General features: G+C 40.7%; 1 protein-coding gene across 2 annotated transcripts in view; it reads right to left on the bottom strand.

Moving 5' to 3' along the window:
• The window catches only part of WNK3 (WNK lysine deficient protein kinase 3), a 162,049-nt gene that overhangs the window by 104,431 nt on the left and 41,877 nt on the right, over positions 1-15,741 (bottom strand). The window lies entirely within an intron of this gene.

Below are 15,741 nucleotides of genomic sequence, written 5' to 3'. Positions count from 1 at the left end.
GGACGCTACAATCCAAAAGACAAGTAAAAAGTGTTGGTAAAGATGTGAAGAAATTGAAATCCTTATACCTTGCTGGTAGGAATGTAAAACCATACAGCTGCTTTAGAAAATTTGGCAGTTTCTCAAAAAGTTAAACATGGAGTTACCATACGGCCCAGGATTTCACTCCTGGGTATCTAACCAGAGAAATGAACATTCATACAATAACTTATATACAAGTGTTCATAGGAGCATTATTCACTACAACAAAAAGTGGAAACAACTCAAATGTCTATCAACTGATAAATGCATAAACAAAATATATCTATACAATGGAATATTAATTGGTTAGAAGAAGGAATGAAGTACTGATGCATGCTACCCCATGGGTGAACCCTGAAAACATTATCGTAAGTGAAAGAAGCCAGACACACAAGGACATATATTGTATAATTCTATTTATGTGAAATGCCTAGAATAAGCAACTAAATAGACAGAAAGTAGATAAGTGAATGGCAGGGGCAGGGGAAGGTGGGGTAGAGAATAAAGAATGACTGCTAATAGATATGGAGTTTCTTTTTTGGGTGATAAAAATGTTCTGGAATTAGTGGTGATGATTACACAACCTTGTGAATATGCTCAAAATCATTGAATTGTATACTTTAAAAGGGTGAATTTTATGGTGTATGAATTATATCTGAATGAAAAAATGCCTGGATAAAATTGATAGAAATTGTTAAAACACAGAAAGAATATTTAGCTGAAAAGACAATAGAAAAATTAAAACTAGATTCTAAAAAAATTTTTTTTACCCAAAGAAGGCTGGGCATGAGGAATAAAAAAAAAAAAAAAGAGGGGTAAAGCAAAAAAAGAGTAAAATGGTATATGTAAATTTACTCATATTAGTCATATGTCATCATATCACCAGACACAGAAAAAGCATTTGACAAAATTCAACATCCACTCAAGATAAAATATTTTTAGTGAATTGGGAATAAAGGGAAATCCTTCATCTGATAAAGGCCATCTAGAAAATCCTACAGCTAACAGCATACTTAATGGTAAAATACTGAGCACTTTCTCCCTTACATCAGGAACAAAGCAAAATGTCTAGTATCTCCTTTGCTATTTGACATTGTACTAGAGGCCGAGGCCTGGAATTGCAAAGGACCTAGAATATCCACAGAAATCTTGAAAAAGCAAAATGAAGCAGAAAGACTTGTACTCTTTTCGTAGCTACAGGTAAAATCCTATTACAAGAGGGGGGAAAGATGGCGGAGGAGTAGGGGACCCTATTTCAACTGGTCCCCGGAATTGAGCTGGATATCTACCAGACCACTCTGAGCACCCACGAAACCAGCCTGAGATGTAAGAAGATCTGGATCTCTACAAACAGAATATCGCAGGAGGTTGGTTTTGAGGTACGAAGCGGAGAGCCGGGATTCTGCGGGCAGATATCGGAGGATAAATGGTGGCGGGAGAGTGCCTGGCTGTGGGGATCCTACACCTCCAGTGAGTGACAGCCTCGTGCGCTGCGGACAGGCATAGACTCGCAGACTGGTAGCGTCGGGAAAGAACGTTAGGGCAGGCCTGGGGTGGAAAACGAGACCGGTGGGGTCACGCGCACGCGAACCGCAGCCCCCCGGACAGAAACCGGAGAGACGGTCGTGCGCATGCGAACTGCAGCCTCCGAAACGGAAACCCGGTGCGCCGGGGTCCTGACGGTGAACTGCAACCCGGGGGGTAGAAACCCCAAGCGGTGGAGTCGCGTGCACGTGAACTGCAGTCCCCGGGACAGAACCCCAAGCTGCGGAGTCGCCTGCGCGCATGCGCGAACAGGGAGCGGCTGGCGGTTTTAGAAGCACAAAGGGCAGAGACGTGCCCTGACCTGGAGGTAGGACTGGGAGCGCTGCGGAGGGGCACACAACCCAGGACGCTGCAGTTTATAGCAGCACAGACAGAAACGGAGACGGTGTGGCCTGGAGAGCCCACTGAAGAACAGACTGAGGTCTCTCTGCTCTGAGGCAGAGGGTTGGAAAAGGTCTCTTCTGCTCTGACTTGTGGAAGAGATGCGGAAAGCCACCAGGGAAAGGCGCCAGAGAACAAAAGCCCCAAATACTGATTCCCACTGAGCCCATCCCCCGCCACAGGGGGGCAGGGCAACTCCGCCCAAACAGGGTTGCCTGAGTAACAGCGCGGCAGGCCCCTCCCGCAGAAGACAGGCTGGGAAAACAAGAGGCCAGCAACCCTAAGGTCCCAAGAAAACAGGTGCATCTTGCCTGGGTTCTGGTCAATAATTTTGACTATATACATTCCCTCAAACACCCATCAACAGAATGACTAGGAGGAGGAGCCCCCAAAACAGAAAAGACTCAGAGATTATGACTTATGCTGCAGATTTACAAATGGATGCAGATATAACCAAGATGTCAGAGATGGAATTCAGGCTAGCAATTGTGAAGACAATGGCTAGAATGGAGAAATCAATTAATGGCAACATAGAGTCTCTAAGGGCAGCAATGAAAGCTGAATTGGCAGAACTTAAAAATGCTATCAATGAGATCCAATCCAATCTAGATAATCTAACAGCTAGGGTAACTGAGACAGAAGAGAGAATAAGCGATCAGGAAGACAGTATAATAGATAAAAAGGGAAAAGAGGAGGCCAGGGAAAAACAACTCAGAATCCATGAAAATAGAATTGAAGAAATAAGTGACACCATGAGGCATTCCAATGTCAGAATCATTGGAATCCCGGAGGGAGTGGAGAGAGAGAGAGGGCTAGAAGATGTATTTGAGCAAATCGTAGATGAGAACTTCCCTAATCTGGGGAATGAAACAAACATTCGTGTCCTAGAGGCAGAGAGGACCCCTCCTAAGATCAAGGAAAACAGGTCAACACCCTGGCATGTAATAGTAAAACTTGCAAATCTTAGAACCAAGGAAACCATCTTAAGGGCAGTTAGGGGGAAGAGATTCCTTACGTACAGAGGGAGGAACATCAGAATAACGTCAGACCTATCCACAGAGACCTGGCAAGCCAGAAAGGCCTGGCAAGAAATATTCAGGGTACTAAATGAGAAGAACATGCAGCCAAGAATACTTTATCCAACAAGGCTTTCATTTAGAATGGATGGAGAGAAGCAGAGCTTCCACGACTGGCAGAAGTTGAAAGAATAGTGACCACTAAGCTGGCCCTGCAAGAAATATTAAGGGGGGTTCTATAAAAGGAGAAAGACCCCAAGAGTGATCTACAACAGAAATTTACAGGGACAATCTATAAAAACAACGTCTTCACAGGCAACATGATGACAATTAATTAATATCTTTCAATAATCACTCTCAATGTGAATGGCCTAAACGCTCCCATAAAACGGCACAGGGTTGCAGATTGGATAAAAAGACAGGACCCATCCATACGCTGTCTACAAGAGACTCATTTTGAACCTAAAGATACATCCAGACTGAAAGGGAAGGGATGGAGATCTATCTTCCATGCCAGTGGACCTCAAAAGAAAGCTAGGGTAGCAATTCTTATATCAGACAAATTAGATTTTAAACTAAAGTCTGTAATAAGAGACAGAGAAGGACACTATATCATTCTTAAAGGGTCTATCCAACAAGAAGATCTAACAATTGTAAATATCTATGCCCCCAACATGGGAGCAGCCATCTACATAAGCCAACTGTTAACCAAAATAAAGAGTCATATTGATAACAATACGTTAATTGTAGGAGACCTCAATACTCCACTCTCAGCAATGGGCAGATCATCTAAGCAGAAAATCAACAAGGAATCAAGAGCTTTGAATGATACATTCGACCAGATGGACCTCATAGATACTTACAGAACATTCCACCCTAAAACAACAGAATACTCATTCTTCTCGAGCACACATGGAACTTTCTCCAGAATAGACCACATACTGGGTCACAAATCAGGTCTCAACCGATACCAAAAGATTGAGATTATTCCCTGCATATTCTCAGACCACAATGCTCTAAAACTGGAACTCAATCACAAGAAAAAAATTGGCAGAAATTCAAACACTTGGAAGCTAAAGACCACTCTGCTCCAGAATGTTGGGGTCAACCAAGAAATCAAAGAAGAACTTAAACAATTCATGGAAATCAATGAGAACGAAAACACATCGGTCCAAAACCTATGGGATACTGCAAAGGTGGTCCTAAGGGGGAAATACATAGCCATCCAAGCCTCACTCAAAAAAATAGAAAAATCCCGAATTCACCAACTAACTCTACACCTTAAAGAACTAGAGAAAAAGCAACAAACGACACCTATGCCACGCATTAGAAGAGAAATAATTAAAATTAGAGCAGAAATCAATGAATTAGAAACCAGAAACACAGTAGATCAGATCAATGAAACTAGAAGTTGGTTCTTTGAAGGAATTAACAAGATTGATAAACCACTGGCCAGACTTATCCAAAAGAAGAGAGAAAGGACCCAAATTAATAAAATTATGAATGAAAGGGGAGAGATCACGACTAACACCAAGGAAATAGAAACAATTATTAGAAATCATTATCAACAACTATATGCCAATAAACTGAGCAATCTGGATGAAATGGAGGCCTTTCTGGAAACCTATAAGCTGCCAAGACTGAAACAGGAAGAAATTGACAACCTGAATAGGCCAATAACCAGTAACGAGATTGAAGCAGTGATCAAAAACCTCCCAAAAAACAAGAGTCCAGGGCCTGATGGATTCCCTGGGGAATTCTACCAAACATTCAAAGAAGAAACACTGAAGCTGTTACAAAGAATAGAAACAGAAGGAAAACTTCCAAACTCATTCTATGAGGCCAGCATTACCTTAATCCCCAAACCAGGCAAAGACCCCATCAAAAAGGAGAATTTCAGACCGATATTCCTGATGAATATGGATTCCAAAATCCTCAACAAAATCCTAGGTAATAGGATCCAACAATACATTAAAAGGATCATCCACCACGACCAAGTGGGATTTATCCCCGGGATGCAAGGGTGGTTCAACATTCGCAAATCAATCATTGTGATAGAATACATTAGTAAGAGGAGGGAGAAGAACCATATGGTCCTCTCAATTGATGCAGAAAAAGCATTTGACAAAATACAACATCCTCTCCTGATTAAAACTCTCCAGAGTATAGGGATAGAGGGAACATTCCTCAAGCTCATAAAATCCTTCTATGAAAAACCCACAGCGAATATCATCCTCAATGGGGAAAAGCTGAGAGCCTTTCCCTTAAGATCAGGAACACGTCAAGGGTGCCCACTCTCACCACTGTTGTTCAACATAGTACTAGAAGTCCTAGCAACAGCAATCAGACAACAAAAAGAAATAAAAGGTATTGAAATTGGCAAAGAAGAAGTCAAACTCTCTCTTTTTGCAGACGACATGATACTTTATGTGGAAAACCCAAAAGACTCCACCCCCAAATTACTAGAACTCATCCAGCAATTCAGTAATGTGGCAGGATACAAAATCAATGCACAGAAATCAGTTGCTTTCTTATACACTAACAACACAACTGTAGAAAGAGAAATTAAAGAAACGATTCCATTTACAATAGCACCAAAAACCATAAGATACCTCGGAATAAACCTAACCAAAAAGGTAAAGGATCTATACTCTAGGAACTACAAAACACTCATGAAAGAAATTGAAGAAGACACAAAAAGAGGGAAAAATATTCCATGCTCATGGATCAGAAGAATAAACATTGTTAAAATGTCTATGCTACCCAGAGCAATCTGTACCTTCAATGCCATCCCGATCAAAATTCCAATGACATTTTGCAAGTGCTGAAACATACAATCCTAAAATTTGTATGGAATCAGAAAAGACCCCGAATTGCCAAGGAGATGTCGAAAAAGAAAAACAAAGGTGGGGGCATCACGTTGCCCGATTTCAAGCTATATTACAAAGCAGTGATCACCAAGACAGCATGGTACTGGCACAAAAACAGACATATAGACCAATGGAACAGAATAGAGAACCCAGATATGGACCCTCAACTCTATGGTCAAATAATCTTTGACAAAGCAGGAAAAAACATGCAATGGAAAAAAGACAGTCTCTTCAATAAATGGTGCTGGGACAATTGGACAGCCACATGCAGAAGAATTAAACTCGACCATTCTCTAACACCATTCACAAAGATAAACTCAAAATGGATGAAAGACCTCAATGTGAGACAGGAATCCATCCAAATCCTAGAGGAGAACATAGGCAGTAACCTCTTTGACATTGCCCACAGCAACTTCTTTCAAGATACATCTCCAAAAGCTAGTGAAACAAAAGCAAAAATGAACTTTTGGGACTTCATCAAGATAAAAAGATTCTGCACAGCCAAGGAAACAGTCAACAAAACAAAGAGGCAACCCACAGAATGGGAGAAGATATTTGCAAATGACACTACAGATAAAGGGCTGGTATCCAAGATCTATAAAGAACTTCTCAAACTCAACACCCAAAAAACAAATAATCAAGTCAAAAAGTAGGCAGAAGATATGAACAGACACTTCTCTGAAGAAGACATACAAATGGCTAACAGACACATGAAAAAATGTTCATCATCATTAGCCATCAGAGAAATTCAAATCAAAACCACACTGAGATACCACCTTACACCAGTTAGAATGGCCAAAATGGACAGGGAAAGAAACAAATGTTGGAGAGGTTGTGGAGAAAGGGGAACCCTCTTACACTGTTGGTGGGAATGCAAGTTGGTACAGCCACGTTGGAAAACAGTGTGGAGGTTCCTCAAAAATTTAAAAATAGAGCTACCCTATGACCCAGCAATTGCACTCCTGGGTATTTACCCCAAAGACACAGATGTAGTGAACAGAAGGGCCATATGCACCCCAATGTTCATAGCAGCAATGTCCGCAATAGCCAAATTGTGGAAAGAGCCGAGATGCCCTTCAACAGATGAATGGAGAAAGAGGATGTGGTCCATATATACAATGGAATATTACTCAGCCATCAGAAAAGATGAATACCCAACTTTTACATCAACATGGATGCGACTGGAGGAGATTATGCTAAGTGAAATAAGTCAAGCAGAGAAAGACGATTATCATATGGTTTTGCTTATTTGTGGAACATAAGGAATAGCATGGAGGACATTAGGAGAAGGAAGGGAAAAATGGGCGGGGGGAATTGGAGGGAGAGATGAACCATGAGAGACAATGGACCTGAGAAACAAACAGCGTTTTAGAGGGGAGGAGGGTGGGGGAATGGGTTAGCCTGGTGATGGGTATTAAGGAGGGCACGTACTGCATGGAGCACTGGGTGTTATACAAAAACAATGGATCGTGGATCACTACATCAAAAACTAATGATGTATTGCATGGTGATTAACATAACATAATAAAATTAAAAAAAAAAAAAAAGACAGACTTGTACTACCTAACTTCAAAATATATTATAAATCCAATGGGAAAAGGAAATCTTTTCAACAAATGAAGCTTAAACAATGGGTATTCATATGGGGGAAAAAAAAGAACTTTGACCTCCTACTTCACACTGCTCATAAAAATTAATTTAAGATAGACCATAAACCTGAACATATAACATAAAAGCATAAAAGAGGAGAGTATTTTTTTTAACTTGGGTGTAAGCAAAGGTTTCTGAGGCCACAGAAACAATAACCACAACAGAAAATTTTGATGAATTAGATTTCATCAAGATAAAATACCGTTTCATCAAATGAAGTCATTACAAAAATTAATGGGTAATCCACAGATTGGAAGAAATATCTATAGAACATGTATTTGCTATAGGACTAGTAGTACCCAGCATATATAAGAACTCCTAACAAGTCGGGCGCCTGGGTGGCTCAGTTGGTTAAGCGACTGCCTTCGGCTCTGGTCATGATCCTGGAGTCCCGGGATCGAGTCCCACATCGGGCTCCCTGCTCAGCAGGGGGTCTGCTTCTCCCTCTGCCCTCTTCCCTCTCGTGCTCTCTGTCTCTCATTCTCTCTCTAATAAATAAATAAAATCTTTAAAAAAAAAAAAAAGAACTCCTAACAAGTCAAAAATGACAAGGCAAAACTACAACAGGCAAAATAAAATGGGCAAATGCCTTGAACAGACGCTTCATAAAGAAAAATACACAAAGACCAGTAAATACATGAAAAGGTGCTCAACAACACAGTCATCAGGGAAATGCAAATTAAAACCACAAGATACCACTACACACCCACCAGAATATCTAAAATTAGTGTTGGTGAGGGTGTGGCACTCTCATATATTGTTGGTGTTAGTGTAAGTTAGTGCAACCAATTTGGAAAACTGGCAATTTCTTAAAAAGTAAACAAATATCTATCCCAAGGCCTAGTGATTCTACTCCTAGGTATTATCCAGGAGAAATAAAAACATATGTTAACAAAAAGACTTATACAAGAATATTCATCGCAGTTTCATTCCTAATAAACCAAAACTAGAAACCACTCAGATATTCATGAATAGTAAAATGGATAAACAGATTTGGTATATTCATACAACAGAATATTGCTCTGCAGTAAAAAAAAAAATTATTGATACACACAACACGGATCAATCTCAAAAACATACTGAGAGAAGCCTTATACAAGAGTACACATCGTGGGGTGCCTGGGTGGCTCAGTCGTTAAGCGTCTGCCTTCGGCTCAGATCATGATCCCAGGGTCCTGGGATCGAGCCCCACATCAGGCTCCCCGCTCGGCGGGAAGCCTGCTTCTCCCTCTCCCACTCCCCCTGTTTGTGTTCTCTCTCTCGCTGTCTCTCTCTGTCAAATAAATAAATAAAATCTTTAAAAAAAAAAAAAGAGTCCACATCATATGATTCCAATTATATGAAGATCTAGAACAGGATAAACTAGTTAAGGTGAAACAATTCAACAGCAGTTGACTCTGGTGGGATGTGGGAGCTACCAACTGGGGAAGGGCACAGGGAACTTTCCGCAGTAATGGCAGTATTCTGTATTGAGTGGGTAAGCTACGGACTGCAGGCCAAAGCTGGTGCACCATCTATTTTTGTGAATAAAGTTGTACTTTCGTGTCCATTTTTTTTCATATTGCCTATGGCCATTTTCATGTAATAGTAAAATTGAGTGGCTGCAAGAGACTATATAGCCTACAAAGCCTAAAATAGTTACTACCTAGACCTTTACAGAAAATGTTTGCCAACACCTCATCTATATTTTGATAATGGCTTGGGTAACACAAGTGTAAGCATCTGTCAATTCTCACTGAACTATAATCTATCCATTTTACTGCGTATAAATTTAAACTAAAAAAAAATACTGAGTTCTAGCCAATGATATGAATGCTGAAGTATTTTATGAAATATACTGATGTTAACGACTTTAGTTTTGAGATGTGCCAGAAAAATGAGATGGATTGATAAATGAATAAAGGGATGTATATGTGATTGAGCAAATAAAGCAAAAGTTAACTGTAGATTCTAGTTGGTAGGTATATGGGTGTTTACAATTTTTCAACTTTTCCATATCTCTGAAATTTTTCTTAATAAATATTGGGAAAATATTTTTTTTAATTAGGTAAGGAAAGTATCCAACACATGCCCACAGAAATGAATATTCCAACCCAAAATACTTTGTAAAGAACTTTATTCTAAAGAAATAAATCCCAGAATAGCATGCTTTGTCCGAAGAAACTTCAACTGCAAAGATCTTTATTAATCCTTCATCATCCCTGTTAGGAGTCAGTTTGCACACACTGGAATTCATTATAATTTATGCCCTTGATGAAGAGAGAATTTTATAAAACACACAGTACGTGAGATAATAGCTTTTGGAAAAGTAATATACCACCACTAGAAAACTCTTATAGTACAGCATACCTCTTATCAAAGCATTTTATTAGCCAAACTCAATCAATTCAGAGTCTTTAGAGTTATCTAAAGCGAATAAAAGAGAGGGAAAAAAAGAATAAACTGGATTGTCAATTCCTTCCTATAATTAATTCAATCAATCCCAAGTTAACTAAATCTCAATGAAGTTATCATGCCCTTTTTCTCCAATTCTGGCAGGCAGGATGCTATCTTACAAAGAGGCTGGATAGTGTAATGATTGAGGGCACAGCCTCTGCAGCCATGTAGTCTGGGTTCAAATCCTGACCCTCCTGTAACCTGTCTGAACCTCAGTTTCCTTACCTGTAAAATAGGGGTAATGATAGCTACTATTCATACAGTTGTTATGAGGATAGTACATGTAAAACCAGTAAGACAGTATTTGGCACCTAGGAATCACTTAGTAGTGTTCATTATTATCATCTCATAAAGGCAAATGCTTTATTATTAATGTAGAATAAGACAATCACAGGCTCCTAACATTTTACCACTAACAGCAATACTGGCCTCCTTGCTGTTCTTCAAACAGGCCAGACACTCTCCTTCCTCGGGGACTTTGCACTGGTTATTCCCTCTGCCTGGAATGTGCACTGTGGGCTGCCTCACCTTCTTCAAATGTTTGCTTGAATGTCACCTTTTCAATGAGGCCTACCCTGATCACCACCTTATTTGAAATTATAACCCACTTTCCTCCTTACCCTGCTCCACATTTCCCCCAATCTCCTGGGACTATACTATAAATTTACTTTCTATTAAGGTTATTGATAGTCTCCCCCCATTTAGAAACAAAAGTCAATGACAGAAGGGACTTTCATGTTTTATTCACTGATATAAATATTTTTTTGTTATCAAAAACCATCATCTGGTTTAACCCCTCCAACTTTACAGATGAGGAAAACTCCAAAGAGACCTGAGTCAAGGCCACACACTGAATAAGGAAAAGACCCCGAAACAGGGACTATGACTCCCTGTCCAATGCTATTTCTACCTAGCTCACTATCTCCCTGACCCTTGAACATTATAGAAAAATCACAATCGTCTAGATTTTTCCCCAGAAGGATTTACCTTCGGAATTTTTTGGCTTTGCAAATGCTGTTGCGTCTGTGACATAGAAATGCTCTGAAAGACAGTGGAAGCCTGTACCAGAATACTAAGTGTTGACGACAGATGAACAGAAGAAGACGGCTGATTTCAAAGAGCTATCCCAGAGCTTTGATAGAGGGTCTGCTGTTGTCATTGTTTCTGCTGACCCAAAAACAAGTGTGAGCCAGGATGGCTGCCACTGTGGCTGGACAGACTGCTGCTGAATGCATGTTGGCCAGTCCTGCGCTAGGGTTTTCTTCAGGAGAAAAGTCGGACTGCTGTCTAATGCCTGAAGCACTTGAGGCTGCTCTAAAAGCTGTGTTACATATTGTTGTTCCATTGCCACTGGTTGCAACGGTTCTTGCAAAGGAGGTATAATCTGTACTGTGTTTATAATGGCCTTTGACATACCTGGTAATGGCTGAACCTGGTTAGGTGCCTATGAAGGAGGTAACCGCTGCTAGAAAGCAGCATGGTGGCTACCCAAAGACTGCTGCTGATTTATGGGACCTTCTTGAATAGACAACTGATGGCTTTTCTGTGCTTGTCTATAAGATGAATAAGTCGTCCATCTGCTGATGCTGAATGAAAGCTGAATGAGAAACCTGGCTTGGTGTTAGATGTGACTGCAAAAGCTGTGTAGAAAAGTGTGGGGGCTGGATCCGGGTCTGTGAGGAAGCCTACTGAATGAAGGACATCTGCGCAGGGTGTTGAAGCTGCCCTTCCACGGCCCTCTGAGATGTAATGCTAATTGACTGGGCTTCTAGCTGCTGGTGTCTAAAATGGACATCTGCTCGTGATGGAGCTGCTGAGTACCGGACATAAATAAAGGCTCCATAAAATGTGTCTGTGTTTCTAAGGGTGATGTTAAAAATGGCTTTTGCTCCAACTTTGAAGAATTGCTACCTTAGGGTGGTGTTAAATAGGCTTGTTGGTCAGAAGTCTGTGCCATAAAGGTGGTACTGGGTGTAACTTCTGATCCGCAGAGTCTGTAATATGTACGTGCTTGCTATCAGGAGAGCTTACTGTATATACTTACTGGGTCATGAAGGTTGCCTGTTCAGTTGTCTGGATGGTGTAAACAGTTTGTGCTAAATAATGGGCATGCTCAAGAGGTAGTACCTGATAAGCAAACTGTTCTATAGATTGCACAGAGTAAGCTCCTTGGATCTTATATGCTGGCTGGTCTGGAAAAGGTGATGAAACCCGAGGCTGTACTGGAAAAGCAGGTTGCCCTTGGCCTGGGGCCAAATAAGAGGGCTGTACCACAGGTGGGACTGGAGAAGAAGTCTGCATAGAATGGGTTGACTATGATCCTGGTGGTTGCACAGTGTAAAGAGAATACTGTGGGGCTGGCAGTGAATAAACAGGCTGTGCTGGAGCCTGGATTGGGTAAATTAGCTGTGATGGGTAAGAAGCTTGTTCCTGGGGGCAACGGCAGCTGCCCAGGAGCCTTCAGTGGGAAGGATGGCAGTTCTGCAGGTGGTCCTGGATAAGCATGTTCAACAGAATAAGATGGCTATTCCAGGGACTGAATCACACTTTCAATACCACCCCTTGGCTGCTGCTCACTTGCATGAGCTTCAGACACTCGTAGAATACAATCCTGCTGAAACTTTTTGTAGTGATGCCATAATCTTAAGGTTGTAAAATTAATGGCTGCTGCTGCATAGAGGCTTGGAAACAAGGTTTCTTCAAATGCACAGTCTGGCTTTGTGGCGCTAAAGAACCTAGAGCTATCGATTCCTGATGCAGGACTGGATATGGGTGGGGTACTGAATGTATCTTTTGTGGAGGCTGATTGGCCCCCGAATGCCCCCCAGTGGAATTAGAAGGGAACTGAGCTGTACCAGCAACATTCTGTGCACTGCTCAGGTAATGGGCAGAATGACTTGACAAAGCTTGAGGACAATAAACCAGTAAGAAACTAGAAGTCTGATTAGCATCTGGTGATACGGTCAACGCCTGCTTTCCATTTCTAGGGCCAGGCTCAAGTTGAAGACCAACTGTTAGATGCTCGGAAGTCATTTGTGAGGCAGGCAATGTCTGAGGAGAAACTGCAGAAAGACTGGTTGTGGAACTCCAGTAACTGGCAAGTCTAAAGTCATAGATTAGGCTGAAGTTTGTCCATCTGCTCCAAGGTCAGCTGCAGTTCCTGGTTCTTGGTGCAAAGAAAATTCAAATTATAAATGCATATACCATGCCAATTTTAATGGGCCTGTCCCAGACAGAATGACAGATAAAATAATGCTATGTTCTAAAAATTTTAGCAAGTTATTAAAAAGGTGCTGGGTATAGTTTTAGTACTACAAAAATCCTTAATACCATGAATAAATGATAGTTGAATACATTAAGGGATTGAGACCAGTCCCAGTAATATACTGCTCATGGCTTCTCATTTATTTCACTTGCCACATAACTCATTCAAACCCTGGCAGAGATTCAGAGTAACTGAATCTAACACTTTCACACACCAGACACTGGAAGTTCCAAGAAAAAGCTCAAAAGAATTTCAATATCATAGCTAAAATGAACACAGAAGCTCTCTAAAGAGGAGAGCAGAGAGTTGGCTGAATAAATATAGGTTGGCTGCAGTAATTCCTAGAACTTGAACTACCACATTCATAAGAAGACACCAATGGTCAAAGTGCTTGCTCATGGCTTCTATATGTGCTGAAAAAGTCTAAAAAACAGCATGTGAGGGGCGCCTGGGTGGCTCAGTTGGTTAAGCAACTGCCTTCGGCTCAGGTCATGATCCTGGAGTCCCAGGATTGAGTCCCGCATTGGGCTCCCTGCTCAGCAGGGAGTCTGCTTCTCCCTCTGACCCTCCCCACCTCATGCTCTCTCTCCCTATCTCATTCCCAAAGAAATAAGGCACACACAGGGGAGGGTGAGGTTGAGAAAAGAAAATGCAGTGATGGCAAAGAAAAGCTGAACCATGTGTTCAGGCCTCATAACCTTGGGAACCAGAATATAGTCTTAATATATGAGCTCTCATAAAGACTGTTTACTCCTTCCTTGTCAGAAATGAATAATGCTGACCTTGAGAGTCAAAAAGACAAAAACATTTATCTCTCCTATAGAAATAAACATGAATCAAAAAAAGCCAAGATCCAATAGAATCAGTATCCAAGATATATAAAGAATTTATATAATTCAACACCAAAACACACAAATAATCCTATTTAAAAATGGGCAGAAGACATGAACAGACATTTCTCCAAAGAAGACATCCAGATGGCCAACAGACACATGAAAAGATGATCAACATCACTCATCATTAGGGAAAAGCAAATCAAAACCACAATGAGCTATCACCTCACACCTGTCAGAATGGCTAAAACCCAAACCACAAGAAACAAGTATTGGCGAGCACATGGAGAAAAAGGAACCCGCTTGGGAATCTCCCGGTGGGGACGCAAACTGGTGCAGCCACTTCCATTACTGGGTACTCCCCCCAAAGAATACAAAAACACTAATTCAAAAAGATATATGCACCCTGATGTTTATAGCAACACTAATTACAACAGTCAAATTATGGAAGTAACCCAAGTGTCCATTGATAGACGAATGGATAAAGATGTGGGGTGTGGGAATGTGTGTGTGTGTGTGCGTGTGTGTATATATATGTGTGTGTGTGTATATATATATATAGTGTGTGTATATATATATATAGTATTGTGTATACATATATAATGGAATATTATTTGGCCATAAAAAAGAATGAAATCGTGCCATTTGCAACAACATGGAGGGATCTAGAGGGTATAATACTAGGTGAAATAAGTCAGTCAAAGAAAGACATATACCATATGATTTCACTCATATGTGGAATTTAAGAAACAAAACAAAGAAAAAAAGAGACAAAACAAAAAAACAGACTCTTAACTATAGAGAACAAACCAATGGTTACCAGAAAGGGGGGAGGGATGGGTGAAATAGTTGACTGGGGTTAAGAGTACACTTATCATGATGAACACTGAGTAATGTATAGTATTGTTGAATCACTACACCTTCACGACACCTGAAACCTATTAGAAGGCTATATGTTAACTACACTGGAATTTAAATTTTTCAAAAAGCCAAGAATTTTTTTAAAAAGCCAAAAGGTTTTTTATTAATCTTTTTTTTTATTATGTTCAGTTAGCCACTGTATAGTACCTCATTAGTTTTTGATGTTGTGTTCAAGGATTCATTAGTTGCGTATAACACCCAGTGCTCATCACAACACGTGCCCTCCTCAATACCCATCACCAAGCTACCCCATCCCCCCACACCCCCTCCCCTCCAGCAACCCTGTTTGTTTCCCGGAGTCCATAGTCTCTCATGGTTCCTCTCCCTCTCTGATTTCTCCCCCTTCAGTTTTCCCTCCCTTCCCCTATGGTCCTCTGTGCCAATCCTTATGTTCCACATATGAGTGAAACCATATGATAATTGTCCTTTTCTGCTTGACTTATTCCACTTAGTATGATCCCTTCCAGTTCCATGCATGTCGATGCAAATGGTGGGTATTCATCCTTTCTGATGGAAAGGCTGAGTAATATGGACCACATCTTCTTTATCCATTCATCTGTTGAAGGGCATCTCAGCTTCTTCCACAGTTTGGCTATTGTGGACATTGCTGCTATGAACATTGGGGTGCAGGTGCCCCTTCTTTTCCCTACATCTGTATCTTTGGGGTAAATACCTAGTAGTACAATTGCTGAGTCATAGGGTAGCTCTATTTTTAACATCTTGAGGAACCTCCATAAATTTAGATGAAAGTGCTAAAAACTATAAGTCTATAAAATATTATTTCTAATTAACTATGAAAGAAA

Source organism: Neomonachus schauinslandi, chromosome X (assembly GCF_002201575.2).
Source record: "Neomonachus schauinslandi chromosome X, ASM220157v2, whole genome shotgun sequence".
NCBI lineage: Eukaryota > Metazoa > Chordata > Mammalia > Carnivora > Phocidae > Neomonachus > Neomonachus schauinslandi.
Note: the sequence above shows the minus strand (reverse complement) of the source record. Positions and strands in the feature narration are given on the sequence as shown.